The following is an 18,677-nucleotide window of genomic DNA, read 5'->3' as shown; positions in this document are numbered from 1 at the left end:
GCAATGTTCACCTCCCCCAGTGACCTGGCACTTCCACAGAGTGTGTCTGCTGACTTATAAAGCACAACAGCCATTCTTCAAGCTTAGGTCCACCTTAAGGGAGTGTATAGGTCATCTTGCAATTGAATGCAACCTCATCTGCCATGACCTTGATGAGTTTCACGGTAGGCTCACAGAGGCAAAAGGACAGGTGTTGGCTGTGAAAGATGCTACTATCACTCCTACAGCCAGTATTGAGGAGCTGCAGTGTCATATACAGAGACTATCGGAGCAGGAAGAAGACGTGGAGAACTGCCTCCATAGGATCAATGTGTAGGTGGTCAGCTTGCCAAAGAGCCCACAATAAAATCAAATGGGGTGTCCACTTTCCAAAAAAGAGGTAATTTTAGGGGTGTTTGTAATGTACTGATCTTTTTTATTTAAAATGTTTTATAACAGAAATTAAGGGAAACTTCTTTTTCCAAATCTTTAGTCTTTTTTCCTTTATGTGATAAAACATTAAAAAGGTTATTAAATACTGCCCAGAGAAAAATGTATCTTTGTTAAAAAAGATAAAAAAAATGTGTTTAGGTATGGGGTTGCATGACCAAGTAATTGTCAGTAAAACTGCTATGGCACTGAAAAATGGCCTGGAAAGGAAAGTGGCATAGCATTCTGGTACTGAGATAGATAAAAATAAAAGGTGGCCCATAATATTCAGTGACACTGTTCTAATTGTATAATGTCTAGCTCTAATTTCAGATGTATAATACAAAATGTAGTTATATGAGGATTTCGTTTGTGGTTTAACACTGGTTGTGGTTTCAATGCTATCGTATTGTTGCAGAGGCTACTTAGGCTTTACTAATCCAATGACCTTTCATCTGCAAGAAATGTAATACCAAGTCATAATACAACAGTAACTGTTTTTAATGTAGGATGTGACAATCAGCACAATACACTGCTTGCTAAATAAGTGAACAACATGGCTTTTTATTGTCAAAAACACTGTTTAGAAATGTAATCTGTTTAATACCTTAAATCCTTGAGATATATAATCAACACCCTGAAAATAATAAGGTAAAATTCTCTGCTATGTTAAATATGTTCTCTATAAATAGGATTACTGTAGAAAAGTATATATTTTTTAATAAATAAATGCAAGTTGTATGCTTTGGATTTGTTTACAAAACTATTATTTTAAGGCTTGACTGTCAGGGGAGAGACACATTTTACTAAAATCTGTAAGGCTTAAGTACTTTCCTTTTATAGATAAGCCATTTATGGCAGTCAGTAGTGCTGGGAAATTGAGAAGAGGAACCAATAAATATTAGACAGCTTTGTGTAAATCACAGTTACACACTAAATGGCACTTTAAGTGGACGTAAAGGAGAAAAATGACTGAATTCCAAGGCTGTACTCAGTTTTTTATTCAGGTCAACTCTAGACCTCCACATCAGATAATGCAGCCTTTATAGAACTGCATGTAGATAAATTTTAGCAAAGTTAAATTTTGTCTTCCTTGCTATTTGCTGTTGAATTTCCTGAGTGCCTCTTACATTCTGTAAAAGAATTACTGCACAAACTCAACTGTAAAAATGATGATTTTTATCATAATAACACGTTTTATATATTGTTGCTTAGAATGGAAAACAACATGCAGTACGCTTCCACCTTTATCTTGAAACAAAGTTGATTTAGGGGAATAAGCACAACATATTGTATGTTGTCTTAAAAAACTGTTGGCAATACAGCAGTACAAAAAACTTGAAATTTGATGTAATGTAATGGCGCTGTTGTGTGGTTATTTCACCAGTTAGCCAATATACATGCTGTTTTTGCATTTAATGGAACACTCACCTATTCTCCAATCGCTTATCTACTGCAATTTAAAGCAAGATAGCTGCAAGAACCCTTATCTCAGCTACTGCCACATAATACAAGTAAACAAAAACATATGTACATTTTCAAACCCATCTCTGGGTTTTTGTTTTGGTGGTGCCTCTGGAGGTGTTAAACAGTGTAAGGCCCTGAGCCCTGAATAGAGAAACCTGTGCTATATGTTTTCTCCAGATTTGGTAGTTTTCCAGATTGGGGCTGAGAACTTGAAGGTTCCAAAGTGTTTTGGGTGGACGGAACCTTCAATCCAGTGTTCAGGCTTTGCTTGAATCTTGCAGCCCGTGTGAGTGCAAAGGATCAATTTAGGATAGATTTGAGCAAAGGTCAGGGGAACAATTGGAGTTGGAGTTGCAGTTACTGCATCCAGGAGGGAGGCCTGTCTAGAGACCAATGCAATCTACTCAAGAGAGCACTCCATGTGGGAGAGGTTCCAGGCCATTGGACTGAGAGAGTTGGGCCAGCTGAGAAAGTCTGGGAGACTGCAATAGTCTGTAAGACTAGAGCTGAGACAACTGGGAGAGATTCCAGGGGACCAAAAGAATCTGTGAATTTTGGAGGAGTGAGAGAGCCTGAGGAGAACCCCTGCCTAGAGGCTAAGAGTGGGCCTGCGCAGCAGGGTATTGCAGCCAAGGCTGAGTGAGCCTTGAGAGCCAGGTGTCTTGTTATTTTCCCTTGTTGATATCTTGCTGCATGGGAAATTTTATGTTGCATATTTTGGTTTCCTTTTAATAAAAATGGGCTCTCACGCCCTTAAACTGAAGTGCTGATTGGCATGGACTCACTTGACAAACGCACCTACCACGAAAGCTAAACATCCCCAGTTTACAACAGTTACATAGTTGGTAAGATTGAATAAAGGGACTAGCACTATTTTCCATATCCCTGTATATCGTGTTTGCTAAGAAACACACTTAAAAGTTTTTTGTATTTAGCTACACTTTCTGCTGACTGTGAAAGGGAGTTCCAAATCCTTACCACTCTAACAGTAAAGAACCCCTACACAGTTTAAGATCTAATTGTCTCCTGTCCAAATTCATTGTGTGGCTTCATGTCTTCTTTAGAGACCTTATATTAAATAGTTTCCTCCCAATGATACAGTCACAATTTATATATCACAATCAAATGCCCTCTTAAGCTCCTCTTCTCAGAACTGAGAGAGAACAAAGCTGGATATGCACAGTAATTTTTTTTTTTACATTCAGTCATTCAGCTGAATAAAAAAATGAACATATTCTCCCATCCACACAAGTGAGATGAATGAAGGAATTCTCTCCTCTGCGACATTTTAATCTGACAGCGGGAACTCTCCACTGTCATAATACACTGAATAGTGGTTGCAGCCCGTCGACTACAGCTGCTGTTTCAAATAAGTTTTCCAGCATGACCGTTTAACAGACGTTGATCTAAGCATCACAGAAACAGGGAGGGTCTCACACAAATTGAAATTCGATCTGGCCATATTTTAATCTGTCTGTGTGATCTTGACTAAGATCCTCCATCTTCCTTATTAGCTTTGTTGCCCTTCTCCGGGCTCTCTACAGTTCAAAGAATTCATTCCCAATGGAAGGATTTGTGACCAAAACTGGACTGCATATTCAAGATGTGTCAGTATGCAAATGAGAAGATTTAAATTTAAATTGAAAAAGTTTATAGGGACACAGCACATCAGGGAGGTGGGACATGTGATGTCATCACATTTGGAGGATACACAGTGGGTCTGCGGCCACCAGCTTGTGCATTGCCTGGCACATCTGCATATGATTATAACCTGATGTTTACTTTATAATTATAAATGCAATTTACCTTATTCTTTACAATAAATAAGTGGTACACATTACAAGATTTTCCTTGTTTCTACGAGCTTACACATCCAGGAATGATTCTTTACATGGTATAGTAAAAGGACCCTGGAGCCAGTCTTAGAATCTGCTGAACTGAGGAGCATCTCTGTGGAGGGATTGCAATATTAAGCTGTTGTTGACCTTAACATATTAGTGAGGTCCACCAGTGAGGATCCACTCAAATGTGTTACAGAGGTGTGTGAAGTGATTTACTTTGGATTGCAGATCTTTTGTACAGAATACATGCTCAGGCTTTTATTACGGTTTTTATACACAAAATTGCATAGTGTCAGTGTGGTGCATCTGAAATTTTTTACCGTGGACTTTATATGTACAATTTAATAAATTTGCATTAGAGATGGATTTAGTTTGCACAATGACACTTTATCTACTATGAAATGTATATTTATTTAGGGTTGTTACATATTATGACTAGAGATGAGCGAATTATTCAAAAATTCGATTCGGCTGATTCGCCGAATTTGCGGAATAAATTTGATTCGATGCGAATTTATTCGCTGCGAATTTAACTTATTAAAAGGGTTTCTAGGCTTCAGAGAGCCTTTATATTAGTGCAGAACACTGTACCTTTAATTTAAATGCCCTTGGAGTCTGCTGGGGAAGAGAAATAATACTGTCAGTCAGTATGACATGCAGATGAGTGCCGTCGATCTTAGAATCACCGCACACTTCACTCATTTGGGCAGTCACGGGGCCAAAACCAGAGTGTGGAGCCACAGTGTGGCGGTGGAGGCAGCAGCAATGGGAGGCCATACAGCACCCTATGACAAAATGGAACCCACCAGCAGTGTGAGGAGACCTGAAAGTGGCACATGGCAGAGTGTGGTGATGGAGACAGCAGCAATGGGAGGCCGTACAGGGACCCATGACACACTCTGGACCTGGCAGCAGCATGAGGAGGCGATACAGGGGCCCATGACAGATTACAGGCCTGGCAGCAGCATGAGGAGGCGGTACAGGGGCCCATGGCAGAGTGGCGAAGCGTAAGCAGCTTAAATTGAAGGCCATACAGAGGCCTATGTTAAAAAGTCCCCCCAGCAGCAGTGTGGGGAGACGACTATCAAGAGTCCAATGGCAGAGTGGCGGAGCAGAAGCAGCTTCAATTGAAGAAGAAGAGGATGAGGATGAAGAAGAGGATGAGGATGATGAAGAAGAAGAAGATGAGGATGAAGAAGAAGAAGAAGAAGAAGAAGAAGAGGATGAGGATGAATAAGAAGAAGAAGAGGATGAGGAAGAAGAAGAAGAAGAAGAGGATGAGGATGAAGAAGAAGAAGAGGATGAGGATGAAGAAGAAGAAGAAGAAGAAGATGAGGATGAAGAAGAAGAAGAAGAAGAAGAAGAGGATGAAGAAGAAGAAGAGGATGAGGATGAGGAAGAAGAAGAAGAAGAAGATGAGGATGAAGAAAAAGAAGAAGAAGAAGAGGATGAGGAAGAAGAAGAAGAAAAAGAAGAGGATGATGATGAAGAAGAAGAAGAAGAGGATGAGGATGAGGATGAAGAAGAAGAAGAAGAAGAGGATGAGGATGAGGAAGAAGAAGAAGAGGATGAGGATGAGGAAGAAGAAGAGGATGAGGATGAAGAAGAAGAGGATGAGGATGAAGAAGAAGAAGATGAGGATGAAGAAGAAGAAGAAGAGGGTGAGGATGAGGATGAAGAAGAAGAAGAGGATGAGGATGAGGATGAAGAAGAAGAAGAAGAAGAAGAGAATGAGGAAGAAGAAGAAGAGGATGAGGAAGAAGAAGAAGAAGAAGAGGATGAGGATGAAGAAGAAGAAGAAGAGGATGAGGATGATGAATAAGAAGAAGATGAGGATGAAGAAGAAGAAGAAGAAGAGGATGAGGATGAGGAAGAAGAAGAAGAGGATGAGGATGAAGAAGAAGAGGATGAGGATGAAGAAGAAGAGAATGAGGATGAAGAAGAGGAAGAGGATGAAGAAGAAGAAGAAGAAGAAGAAGAGGAAGAGGATGAGGATGAAGAAGAAGAAGAGGATGAAGAAGAAGAAGAAGAAGAAGAGGATGAGGATGAGGATGAAGAAGAAGAAGAAGTAGGATGAAAATAAGAAGAATTCCATTCCAGCAAAAAGTGTATCTGCAGAGAGCTCCGCTATTTCTGACAGTTCTCTGACAGTTCCTTCACATTTACAGCGGTTGAAACATTGTATCTATTTGTTTCCGAATAAAAACATCTGTATCCTAAATGGAAACAAATAGATACAATGTTTCAACCGCTGTAAATGTGAAGGAACTGTCAGAGAACTGTCAGAAATAGCGGAGCTCTCTGCAGGGACACTTTTTGCCGGCTGTAGAAGGGATGAAAATCGGCCGATCGGGGAAAATTCGATTTGTGCATCCGAAGTTTGCTAATTTTCGGATTCGGCGCGAATCGAATTTTTCCTAATATTCAAAACGAATTCCACTTCGCCAAGTTCGATTCGCTCATCTCTAATTATGACTTTTTAAAAGATCACTGCACTGATGATTGTAGGTGTTTGTAACACTGTGTTTTAGTGGTTTCATAGGAGTGTTTAGCTGTTTTTGGTACACACTATTGATTCTAAGTAACCATTTTTTTATTTTACAAGTGTTTTTGGAGATTTAAGGTTTGCAGTGTGGGGGTATTCACTTACCGTATTTTTTGCCGTATAAGACGCACCTGACCATAAGACGCACCTAGGTTTTAGAGGCAGAAAACAGGAAAAAAAAATTCTGAACTAATGGACTGCAGACACAGTACATGAGATGACCAGAGACTGCGGACAGTACAGGGATGACCAGAGACTGCGGACAGCACAGGGATGACCAGAGACTGCGGACAGCACAGGGATGACCAGAGACTGCGGACAGCACAGGGATGACCAGAGACTGCGGACAGTACAGATGACTGCTGACCTTTGGGGAGGTGGGGAGCGTGTACCTGAATTTGACAGGTACCCGCTCTTACTTCCGCAGAGTTTTTGTTTGATCTTACCTGTTCCTCGATCCAGCCGCGCGCTGTCTTCCCGGCTTCTGTAATGGTGCTCGGCATGACTGCCGGGTGCCCAGTGCGCATGAGCGAAAAGCACTTGCGCTTTGTGATTGGTCCGGCGGCTTCTGGGATCTGTCATGTGTCCCAGGTACCACCTTACCATTCACAAAAAGCACCGCTTCTTGCGCATGCGCACTTGGCACCCGGCTGTCATGCCCAGTGCCCACACTACAGAAGCCGGGAAGATAGCACGCCGCTGGATAGAGGAACAGGTAAGGTCCCGCTGCAGAGCTGAGCGGCCGGCCCGGTATTCTGACACGGCCGTGGTGGAAATACCGGACCGGCCACTCCATATTCGCCCCATAAGACGCACTGACATTTCCCCCCCAGTTTTGGGGAAGAAAAAGTGCATCTTATACGGCGAAAAATACGGTATATTTTATATGGAAGATGTGGTCAACCAAAAGTTTTGTAAAGTGGTAGAAGTATAGTTTTATCTTTTAGATAAATAGTCTACTAGCCTTGTTTACTGCATCCTAGCATTGCATAATATTGCTGAGTCTGTGATCTACTAGGACCCCCTGATCCTTGGTTGCCCCAGAGGTTCTCTCCCTGGTGAGCAACTTGCAATCATATTTTTAGCTCCTAAGTGCATTACTATTATTCAATATTAAACCTCACCGAATAGCTGTCCACCCCTTTGTTTTACCTAGGTACTTTTGTAAAGTTGCTATGTTCTGTTGTGAAGTTTTTTGCCTTGCTTAGCTTTTATCATCAACTACATAGTCCAACGGTTACCTCTATATTGTTTATCACCTTCCCGCCCAGCCTATAGCAGATTGACGGCCGGGCAGGACACTCCTCCTTCTGAGTGGGTGTCATATGACATCCTGTCAGAAGGTGCCGCTCATGGGACGCAGCTGATGGCAGATCATTACACCAGCCTGTTGCCAGTGCCATGTGACTGCTGTGACCAATCACAGCAGATCACATGACAATTGTATACAATGGATGGCTTTCTTTCATGCCATCCATTGTATACAATTGTGTTGTTAACTGTGATTGGTCAAAGCAGTCACATGGTACAGACAATGCCAATCACAGCCCATCTGTATCATGTGATGAGCTTTGTCCAATCACAGCTAATCACAACAAAAGACTGAATGAATCAGTTTCATTCAGTAACAATGGTTACAGATATCAATTAATATACATTGGTATTAGCAATCAAAATGTGTGAAAAAAAAAATCCTGATTACTTGCCCAGAGTAGTTCAATGTTACTATGGTAACATTGTATTGCTCTGGTCACAATGTGTTGAAAAAAAAAGTAAAACAAATAGAAAATGTAATGAAAAAGAAAAAAAATCATTGAAAATATTGAAAAAAAAATTACATTTTTTTTTAATTTTTTTTTTTTTTTAACATACTGTCACCAGTCAGTGCTCCTGATCACCACCACATCAGTTATATAATAACTCTGTACTGGACTGGTGACAATATTGTGAATTTAATTTTTGTAATTTCTTAATTTTCCAAAACATTTAAAAAATGCCTCTTACTAAATGCCTTGGACTGTCTATTTTCCAAAAGTGAGCCATTTCGGGGGTGTTTGTACTATCATGGCATTTTAAGGCCTCCAGAAATGAGATTGGCTGTCATTACATTGATTGAGTTAATGTCATATATATATTGTGGGAACTCGCTTCAAAGTGGTAGAGCTTTTAAACGCACACAGCTACTCGCTTTCTTTTTTAAGGCCTTTTTTAGCCCACTTTTATTTAAATGAACAGTTCAATAACATAAGAGGTTCCCACGCAGGGGTATCCACCATCACACAAAACAAAATTCAGTCTCCTGGCTTATACTCAGCTTGATGTCTGCCTCCTGCAGACTTCTTCAAGACACGGCTCTTGCACACCGCTGGCCACTAGCACACAGCTAGTCTCTAGCAGCCCCTTGCTGCTTTTGGCTTCCACCTCCCCTAGGTGAAGCCCACCTGACTCCTATCTGCTGGGGTGGAGCCCAGAACCCTGGTCCTGACTCTATGAAAAGGCCCGCACACACCTGTGCAATCAGTCTCCTGGCCATTCCCAAAACCTGGTCCCAGGATTGGAGATTTTATCCCTCCCAGATCTCTTTGAAATCTCCAGGCTCCAGATCCCAAAACAGACCTTACAAACAAAGGAGGAAAGTGAAAAGCCACTTTCCTCCGTATCAAACACTTAGCCTGGAGCCCCTCAACCTGCCTTGTTGAGAATCCAGGGTGACAGATCGCCACACTGTCACAATATATATATATATATATATATATATATATACATATATACCATAGTTTGTGGACTCTATAACTTTCCTACAGACTAAATAATTTACACTAATTTGGGGTATTTTCACCAAAGAAATGTAGCAGAATACATTTTGGCCTAACTTTATGAAGAACAATTATTTATTTGCAAAATTTTATAATAGAAACGAAGAAAAACGCTTTTTTTTCACAACGGTTTTTGTTTTGTTTTTTTTAATTTAGCAAAAAATAAAAACTCAATGGTAATTAAATACCACCAAAAGAAAGCTCTATTTGCGTGAAAAAAAAGATAAAAATGTTTTACGGGTAAAGTGTTGCATGACCGCAAAATTGTCATTCAAATTGGGACAACACTGAAAGCTGAAAATTGGCCTGGGCAGGAAGGGGTGCAAGTGCCTGGTATTTAAGTGGTTATGAACAAGGTAATTGATCCTAGAACAGAGCCCTGGGTTGCCCAGCTCACAAATGTAGACCTTTCAGAAAATATGCCATTAATCACTATTCTCTGCACATGCTCCTGCAACCAGTTTTCTATCCATGTACATACAAAATCATCAATGCCAAAAAACCTTTATTTATAAATTAAGCATTTATGGAGTACTGTATGAAATGCCTTAGTGAAATTTAGATACACTACATCCACAGGCCTTCTTCTATCCAATTACCTCCGCATCAAATGTTTAAAGGTTCGTCTGGCAAGAATGGTCTTTCATAAATTCATAAATCCAAGTTGGTTACTACTATTTTCTTTTCTTCCAAAGGCTTACTTACCATTGATGTTTTGCTGACTGGTCTGTAGTTTCCAAGTTAATATCTTGATCCTTTTTTAAATATTGGTACCATATTTGCATTTCGCCAATCTCAATTTCAGCAATTTTTTTTTGTCTTTTTTGAACACTGGTTTCTGTCAGCCACAAAGGTACATTCAATGTAAAATTAATATTTCTGTCTTGTTTAATATATCCTTCTTGTATTTAATAAAGTTGCCTTATGCCCATGACCAAATTCCCCAAAAGATCTTTTATAGGGACCTAATTTTTTTTTCTTTACTATTAATACAGTACATTAAAAAAAAATGTTTTTTTTCCTCATCAATGTGTCTCTTGCAATCTATTTTATCTATTCTGATGACGTTCATGCATTTCTTACTGCATTCTTTGTAGTTCTGGAATGCCGATATTGACCTTTCAACCTTTTATTTAAAAAATAAGGTTGTTATACCTTTTTGCATTGTATTATCATTTAGCCACCAAGCTTTAACTTTTATTCTTTTTATTTGCTATTCATTGGAATGGACTGACAATTGTCATAGATCAATATGTGCTTAAAGCAGTCTCACTTTTTTCAGTGTTCTTTGTTGCAAGAATTTGATCCTATTCAGTATTGTGCACAGTAAAGTCTTTTGACATTTAGTTTTCTTGTTCTACTCTCATGTCTCCTGCTATTATGGAATAATTTTTGGCAAATATAAATACACTGTGATAATTATTTTCTAAGTTATTCCTTAAGGACACATCTGGAAACAGCTCTGTGCCCAGCAGAGCAATATTCCTAGTTGGGGCTTATACCACTGGACACATTACATTGTTCTGCATTCCATTCAAGAAATTATGAGATGAACCTTAGCTGAGTGAGCAGTTCTGTCTTCCCAGTCAGTGTCGGGATGGTTGAGATCCCCCACGGTTATGACATTGCCCTTTCTCCCTGTCATCTCTGCCATCCAGTGGTATAATTGTGCTATGCTGTGCTTTCTTTTTGCAAATTTGCAATCCTTTTTAGGACTACCTTTTAGTGTGTGTCTGTAACAACTGTAGTTGCTATTTACAGTAGCTGTGTCTGTAACAACTATAGTTGCTATTCAGCTGCCCCCCCCCAAGGCATTATTTCAATTATTTTATTGGGGTTTGTTATGGGAGGTTCATTTTTATTCATATTTTGTATTTTCTGCTAGGTTAAAAATAAAATTTGGTTGTGGTTTAGCATTTATGAGTTTATTTTTTTTTGGGGGGTATAGATTTTTCTGTTGACAAGGTGACAAGATCTTGTACTGTAATTTTGGGGTTCATAGCGTACAGTTGTTGACACAGGCAAAGCGTCCCTTTGTTTTCAGCATGTCATTGCATACTTAAATAGTATGCACCAAAGCATCACTTATTGTTCCTACTTAATTCTTAGCTGCTATTAAATTTAGGCATTCCTCATTATTTAAAAAAAAAAGGCTGTCCCAAAGTCAGATTGTGCAAGACAAAGCAGTAATTAGGCTGCATTATCTAGAGAAAGGGCATGATTGTCTTATTTCAGAGAGGCTATGCACTACAGCCACAGCACATGCGGCAGGTAGTTGAGTGGCTGACAAAGATGTCCTCCTTTTGCTGCTCCCAGGAGCAGAGCAGCCAGCTGTCTGCAAACACTGCTAATGTGCTTTCTTCCTTCTCCTCCTCCTCTGCTACTCCTGCAATAGTCCTGCAGAGAGGCTATGAGGAAATGGGGGCTTTTTGGAAACCTGACATGGGCTCCGGTGATGAGGATGTGGTGGATAATGAGGTGGCACACTGTCCATGGATGCCACCAATTTAAGAGAAGGAAAGTTCTGAAAGAGAGAAAAACAGAAGCAGGGCCTGTCCAAATACATCTGGCAACACTGACCTACAGGTACAGATGAATGCTATCCCAAGGACTGGTCCATATACAGTTGTGTCCAAAATTATTCAACCCCCAATGCTGTAAAGGGGTTTAGGGACTATAGTGTACATTTGGAATTGTATTCAGAATCAAATCCTACAAGGACGTTGTAACTACCCAAATGCAACTAAAATGACATCAATTGTTTATGTAATACAGTAGTAAATGGTTCTTATGTGGTTTCTTCATTGCCACAATTATTCAACCCCTTAAAGACTACCACTCTGAAGAACAGAGGTTCATACAGGTGCTTTCCATCAGGTATTGAAAACACCTGTGGATGTCACCGAGCAGCAATCAAGCATAATAAGCACCAATTAGGCAGCTTTAAAATGACTGTGATACTCAGCTCCTTCTAGACATTTACTGGTGTGGTTACAAACATGGTGAAGGCAAGAGAATGGTCCAGGAAGACAAGAGAAGAGGTGATTTCTCTTCACAGGAAGGGCAATGGCTATAAGAAGATTGCAAAGATGTTAAACATACCAAGAGACACCTTAGGAAGCATCATTCGCAAATTCAAGGCAAAGGGCACTGTTGAAACGCTACCTGGTCGTGGCAGAAAGAAGATGCTGACTTCGACTGCTGTGCGCTACCTGAAGCGTAGAGTGGAGAGAAGTCCCCGTGTGACTGCTGAGGAACTGAGAAAAGATTTGTCAGATGTGGGTACAGAAGTTTCAGCCCAGACAATAAGACGCACACTGCGTAATGAAGGCCTCCGTGCCAGAACTCCCAGGCGTACCCCCTTGCTGTCTCCAAAGAATAAGAAGAGTCGACTGCAGTATGCCAAAAGCCATGTGGACAAACCACAAAAGTTGTGGGATAGTGTTCTGTGGACTGATGAAACAAAATTAGAACTGTTTGGGCCCATGGATCAACGCTATGTTTGGAGGAGGAAGAACAAGGCCTATGATGAAAAGAACACCTTGCCTACTGTGAAGCATGGTGGAGGGTCAATCATGCTTTGGGGCTGTTTTGCTTCTGCAGGTACAGGGAAGCTTCAGCGTGTGCAAGGTACCATGAATTCTCTTCAGTACCAGGAGATATTGGATGGAAACGTGATGCAGTCCGTCACACACCTGAGGCTTGGGAGACGTTGGACCTTTCAACAGGACAATGATCCCAAGCATACCTCCAAGTCCACTAGAGCATGGTTGCAGAGGAAAGGCTGGAACATTTTGGAGTGGCCATCGCAGTCACCAGACTTAAATCCGATTGAGAACCTCTGGTGGGACTTAAAGAAAGCAGTTGCAGTGCGCAAGCCTAAGAATGTGACTGAACTGGAGGCCTTTGCCCATGAAGAATGGGCGAAGATACCCGTAGATCGCTGCAAGACACTTGTGTCAAGCTATGCTTCACGTTTAAAAGCTGTTATAACTGTAAAAGGATGCTGTACTAAGTACTAAGATTGAATGTCACTTGGGGGTTGAATAAAACTGATAATGCTGTGAGCACAGAAAAGACATTTGTGGTTATTTCATTATAACTGTTATGTTATATTTGTCTGACCTACAAGTGCCTCTTTAATGTAAATGTAAGCAAGATGACTGAATGATCAAAAGCAATGTCAAACTGGCCAAAACACTCAATTTCAGTGGGGGTTGAATAATTTTGGACACAACTGTAGCTCTCCAGTGTAGGCCTTTTAACATATCTTCTGCCAACAGCACACTAGTGGTTGGCTGACTTTGCAGTTTGTAGTGTATGTGCCATGGTAAAATTACCAGCCATTTGGGTACCATATGCATTAAGAAGCACATGGATCTGTACCACAGAGCTTGGTGGGAGCAGCAGTTCAATGAGACAAGTCAGTAGCAAAAGGCTTCAGTACTTTTCCTCCTCATAGTACCTCACTTTCACCCATCCTTTCACCCATCCACATTGTCCTTGTGAATTCACCACATCGATGGCCTCTAATGACAGGAATGGAACTCTCACAAGAGGTTTCAGAAATTTGGGATATCTCAAGTTAAGAGAGGAAAAGGGTAATTAAACCATGCTGAGGGGGTAAAGTGAAGGCTTGAACCTTTGTGGAATATTCCTACATGAACCCTTCAGCACGTTTCCTAAGGTAGGTCTCCTCCACAGCTGCTGGAAGGGAAGAAACAAATCTCCTTAAATCTCCCAATGAAAAGAATGTCAATGCCAGTTTGGCAAAACTGCTGGCTTTGCAGATGCCCACATTCCAATTTTTGTAATCAGACCCTGTCTGCCAGTTTCTTACATGTGCTAAACTACAGTGGCAGGTACCCAGCCACTATTATTTTGCCCAGAAATGCATCTCATGTGGAACTTAATTTTTCTGTGTTTCTGGACCACTCAGAGGCAGGGTACACATGATGGATGAATTGGTGGAACCATCGCCTCCTCTCTGGCCTCATCCTCTAACTTGTTCCCCCTAAGTGCCCCAGAGCAAATGCAACATACGGGTTAACGTCTTCCATGCTGTATTGCAGCTTGCATTTCTGGGCTATGGACGCCATACTGAGCTAGATCTCATGGCAGCTTCCCAGGCCCAGACCAAATAGTGGCTGACCCTATGCCATCTTCAGCCAGGCAAGGTTAAATGTGACAATGCCACAAACCTACTGGTCAAAATAAATCACACATGTACTTTTCTTGGCACATGTCCACAACCTGATGGTGCAGCAGTTCACCACGAAGTACCCTGGCTTCAAGGAGATCATTCATCATGGCAGTAGGGTTTGTGGCCACTTTAGGTGGTCATAACCAGCCATGACTCACCCAGAATAATTTCAGAACTAAAAGCATCTGCCTGCCACATGCCTCATCTGTGATACCCTACGAGATAAAGCATTGGTTATTTTGTAGAGGCTGCACCAGCCGCAGCATATCATAAATGAGTACCTGTACAATAGTCAAAAAAGCATAGGCTCAAGGGAGCTGGGGTTCTTTTCATCCAATTAATGGCTCATTCAGGATGACTGCAGCATTCTGGCACCTTTTTATAGTGAGCTCTGATGAAGCAGGAATTAGTGTTAAAATGTTTCTGATATTCCTCCTAGGGAAGACCCTCTACGGTTTGACAGACAAGTCCCTGGAGGCCAAAAATCAGGCGGCAAAGGTGGATTTGCTGCTTTCTCAGGGCCAGCAGGAACATTTGCTTACTGTCTCAATCAATGTGAGGTAACTGTATGTTGAGGATGAATCTGAGGAGGAGAGTTGAGGTGCTTCCAGGGATGAGGAACGAAACAGGCTTAAAGGGGACATTTTACCCTTCTCAAACTCTGACTCTTGATGTGGGTGGGTTAGATTGTTAAGGCACTGTTGTCCTCAGTGATGCCAAGGACTGGCCATAAAAGGCGTATGGGGACTCTGGTACTGCCCTGAGGGACATAAATCAGTGAAAAAAGAAATCTCAAAAAGCACCATTTTTAAAGTGGCAGTAAAAAAATTTAAAATTTCTTTAAATATCATGCCTGGGAGTCCCCTTAAGGTTAGGAGGGACCACCCAGTAATTGTTTTTTTAAGTGCGTGGGCTTCCTCCTAAAAGCCACACCAGATCCTTGATCTGAGCACAGGCCTGGTAGGGCCTCATTAATATCAGGGTACCCCTTTAAATAAGGGAGCACCCTGATGCTGCCCCCCCTCGCGAATGAGTAAGGGGTAACCAATCATTAAAGGGTTAAATTCAGTAAAAATAATAGATTTCACAAGTCCTTTATTAAAAAAAAAAGCCAAAAAAATGGTTCCATTGTTATAATCCATCGTGAATCACAGCAGCCAGCATTGTCACGACAATGCCAACATTCCAGAAAAAAGAAAACCCGCTCGCTGAGCACTCGCTGGTATTTGATCAGCACTGGGTTTTTAACTTTTTACTATATACTGTAAATGAAAAAAAAGGACAAAAATGTGTAAAAAAATATTTTTTTACTTTCTGCTATAACATTTTTTAAATAATGTCTTCATAAATTTAGGACAAAATGTATTATGCTACATGTCTTTAGTAAAAAAAAATCCCTATAAGTGTATGTTGATTGCCTTGCGTGAAGGTTATAGGATCTACAAACTGTGGTATATACAGTATACTGAAATTTTCTTATGCTACACTAATGACAGTGATAAGTGACCTATAGTGGGTCTGTGATATCTGACACTAACTGACACTGGGAGGGAACTGACTACCTGACACTGACATTTCCAGTGACACTAATACAGTGATAAGTGATACTATACACTGTCACTGTACTAATGACACTGGCTGGGAAGGGGTTAACATCTCAGGTAATCAAGGGGTCAAGTGTGTGCCCAACAAGTGATAATTTATGTGTTTTGTTTTTTTACTAAAAATCTCTAAAAAACAGAGAAAACTTTCCCTCTGTACAGAGCCCTGTATTGATTGCACTCTGTTTTGACATTCTATTAAATATAAATCTGTAAGCCAATGCAGTATGGTACCGCGAAAAGGAAGCTCTCAGGCTATACTATTAAACTGTTGTGCCACTGCACAATTTGTAAAAGGTTGATAGTTTACTTTTAGTTTACTTATTTTAATGGAAACTTTCTTATGGCTTTAACTGCTGTGACTGCTACTACCACTGTTCAATTTAGACCTATTACTACTTTATAAAATAGCAGGTGCCACAGCCCAAATTATCTATAAATAAAGAGGTTTTTTTTTCAAATTGAAAAAAATCAGATTGGGGTGCTGCTGCAGTATCATGGCCAGGCTAAATGTAATACATCTATTATACATCCATATGTTACATAGTTTAAAAGGTTGAAAAGACATGTCCATCCACTTCAACTCATGTATGTGTATGTATTTACTCTATCAGTTCCCACAGCGTTTTATATTATGCTTGTCAAATAAGACTTCTAACATTTTTTTAAATGTGTTTGAAATATTTACCACTGCAACAGTAAATAACCAGTTTCTTATAGTTACTGAAGTCATCCTTGATATACTTTGTAAATTTGTAAATCGTAAGCATATCTCCTTTTAAATATAAATAAACAGCGCAAATTTAGATAATTAATCAATATAATAAATCATTAAAATAAGTGCATAAATTATTCGTGTTTCCCCTTAATAATAAACAAAAACACCCAAAAGTCCATGTGCTGAAAACATAATTAAATTGTAGAAATAAAAAATAATAAAATGAAAGTGCCAACTTCTTTTCTTCAAAAAATATTTTCACCTTCCACCAGTGCACACACCAACATTGAATACACTCACCAGAACTTGGTGAGTAAAAGACCTTTTAAGGAATTTTAGGGATCCTAAACCCTCTTTGGTGCCACGCTAGGGAAAATCTTCACCCTCCGAATAGACTCCACCATCCAACCAAAAGAAAAAAAACTCACATAGCATAATATTGTCACACCATAGTAACTTATTCCAAATAGAGATTAAGGCCACTCACATGTTAATCACTTGCTAAAGGCATGTTTATTATGTATAACAGGCTTCAGTTCCAGCAGATATACAACCTTTTCCTTCCAGGACTCTCACATCCACAATGGAACAAGGACAAAACTCCTCTTAGACCAAACAATGAACCAAGATGGCCGCTGGAACGCACCGCTCCGCGTGCGTTCCACTCACCGGAAATGACGCCAGGCGCATAGAGTGTGGACCGGAAATGCGTCAACGCGTTTCGCCCCTCCCATAGGGCGTTATCAAGACACCCATCTCCCGTCCTCACTCACTTAAATATCAATGTAATGCCCTCCCCTCCAATTTAATTGGTCAGACCACCTCCCAGGATAATTACAGAGGCTGCTCCTCCCACTACAAGACGTGAGAGACCTTTACAAGATGCCAATCCACATAACAACAACATGAATTTTAACAATTGATGTAAACAATTCAAATAAAAACAATATCTTTATAATTTAATATAATTCATATTAACAAATGTGTATCTATCTAAAAACAGATTACAAAATCAAATGAAATAAATTAAAATAAAATAAAATAAAAATAAAATAAAAAATGAAAATAAAAATAAAAATAAATAATAAAAAATAATAAATAAAAATAAAAATAAAAATGAAAATAAACATAAAAATAAATAAAAAATATATAAATAAAAAACAATAAAAATAAGAATAAAAATAAAATAAAAATAAAAATAAAAATAAAAATAAAAATAAAATGAAATAAAATAAAAATAAAAATAAATATAAATAAAAATGAAAATGAAAATGAAAATGAAAATAAAAATAAATATAAATGCATAAAATAAAATAAAAATAAAAAATAGTCTTTAAACACTAAATCCTCTACTCTTACCAATCTGACAGGAACCAGTTGATATCTATATCTGAGTTCAACCCCCTGGGCAACAAAGACCCCAATTTTAGGATCCATCTCGTTTCATTCTGTGAGATGGACTTGACCCTATCTCCTCCCCTCCAATGTGCTGAAACTCGATCGATCCCACAGAATTTCAAACAAGATGGATCCCTATTGTGATAAATTCTAAAATGGTGGGAAAGACTATGATACTTATAACCTTTTTTAATATTTCTAATATGTTCCCCTAGTCTCACTGACAATTTTCTAGATGTTCTCCCTACGTATTGAAGATGACATGGACATTCTAACAAATAGGTGACAAACGAGCTATCACATGATATAAAGTTTTTTATCTTGTAAGAGGAACCATTTGAACAAGAATGAAACGTATCATACCTTCTGATATTATCTCCTTTCATTGTTTTGCATGCCAAACATCTTTTACATTTAAAAAACCCCACACTATCAAGAAAAGTCGCCTTTTTCTTTGGAATATCTGGAACATTTTTAGCTAATTTTAATCTAAGTGTGGGTGGTTTTCTATAAACAAATGAAGGTTTTTTAAGTAATAGGTCATGAAGAACCTCATCCCTTTTTAAAACCTGCCAATGTTTTCGCATTATATTTTCAAAAGCCTTATGCTGATTAGAATACCCCGTTATAAAGGATAGTTCCCCTCTTCTATTTTCTTTCTTAATTTTATTTAACAAATC

General features: G+C 39.5%; 1 protein-coding gene across 8 annotated transcripts in view; it reads left to right on the top strand.

Annotated features, from left to right (window-relative positions):
- SGCZ (sarcoglycan zeta) overlaps nucleotides 1-18,677 on the top strand; it is a 1,110,583-nt gene that overhangs the window by 873,237 nt on the left and 218,669 nt on the right. The window lies entirely within an intron of this gene.

The sequence above is a fragment of the Staurois parvus genome, unplaced genomic scaffold, assembly GCF_062004578.1.
Source record: "Staurois parvus isolate SC_StPar_1 unplaced genomic scaffold, SC_StPar_1.0 ptg000071l, whole genome shotgun sequence".
NCBI lineage: Eukaryota > Metazoa > Chordata > Amphibia > Anura > Ranidae > Staurois > Staurois parvus.
This window is presented reverse-complemented; position numbering and strand designations above follow the sequence as displayed.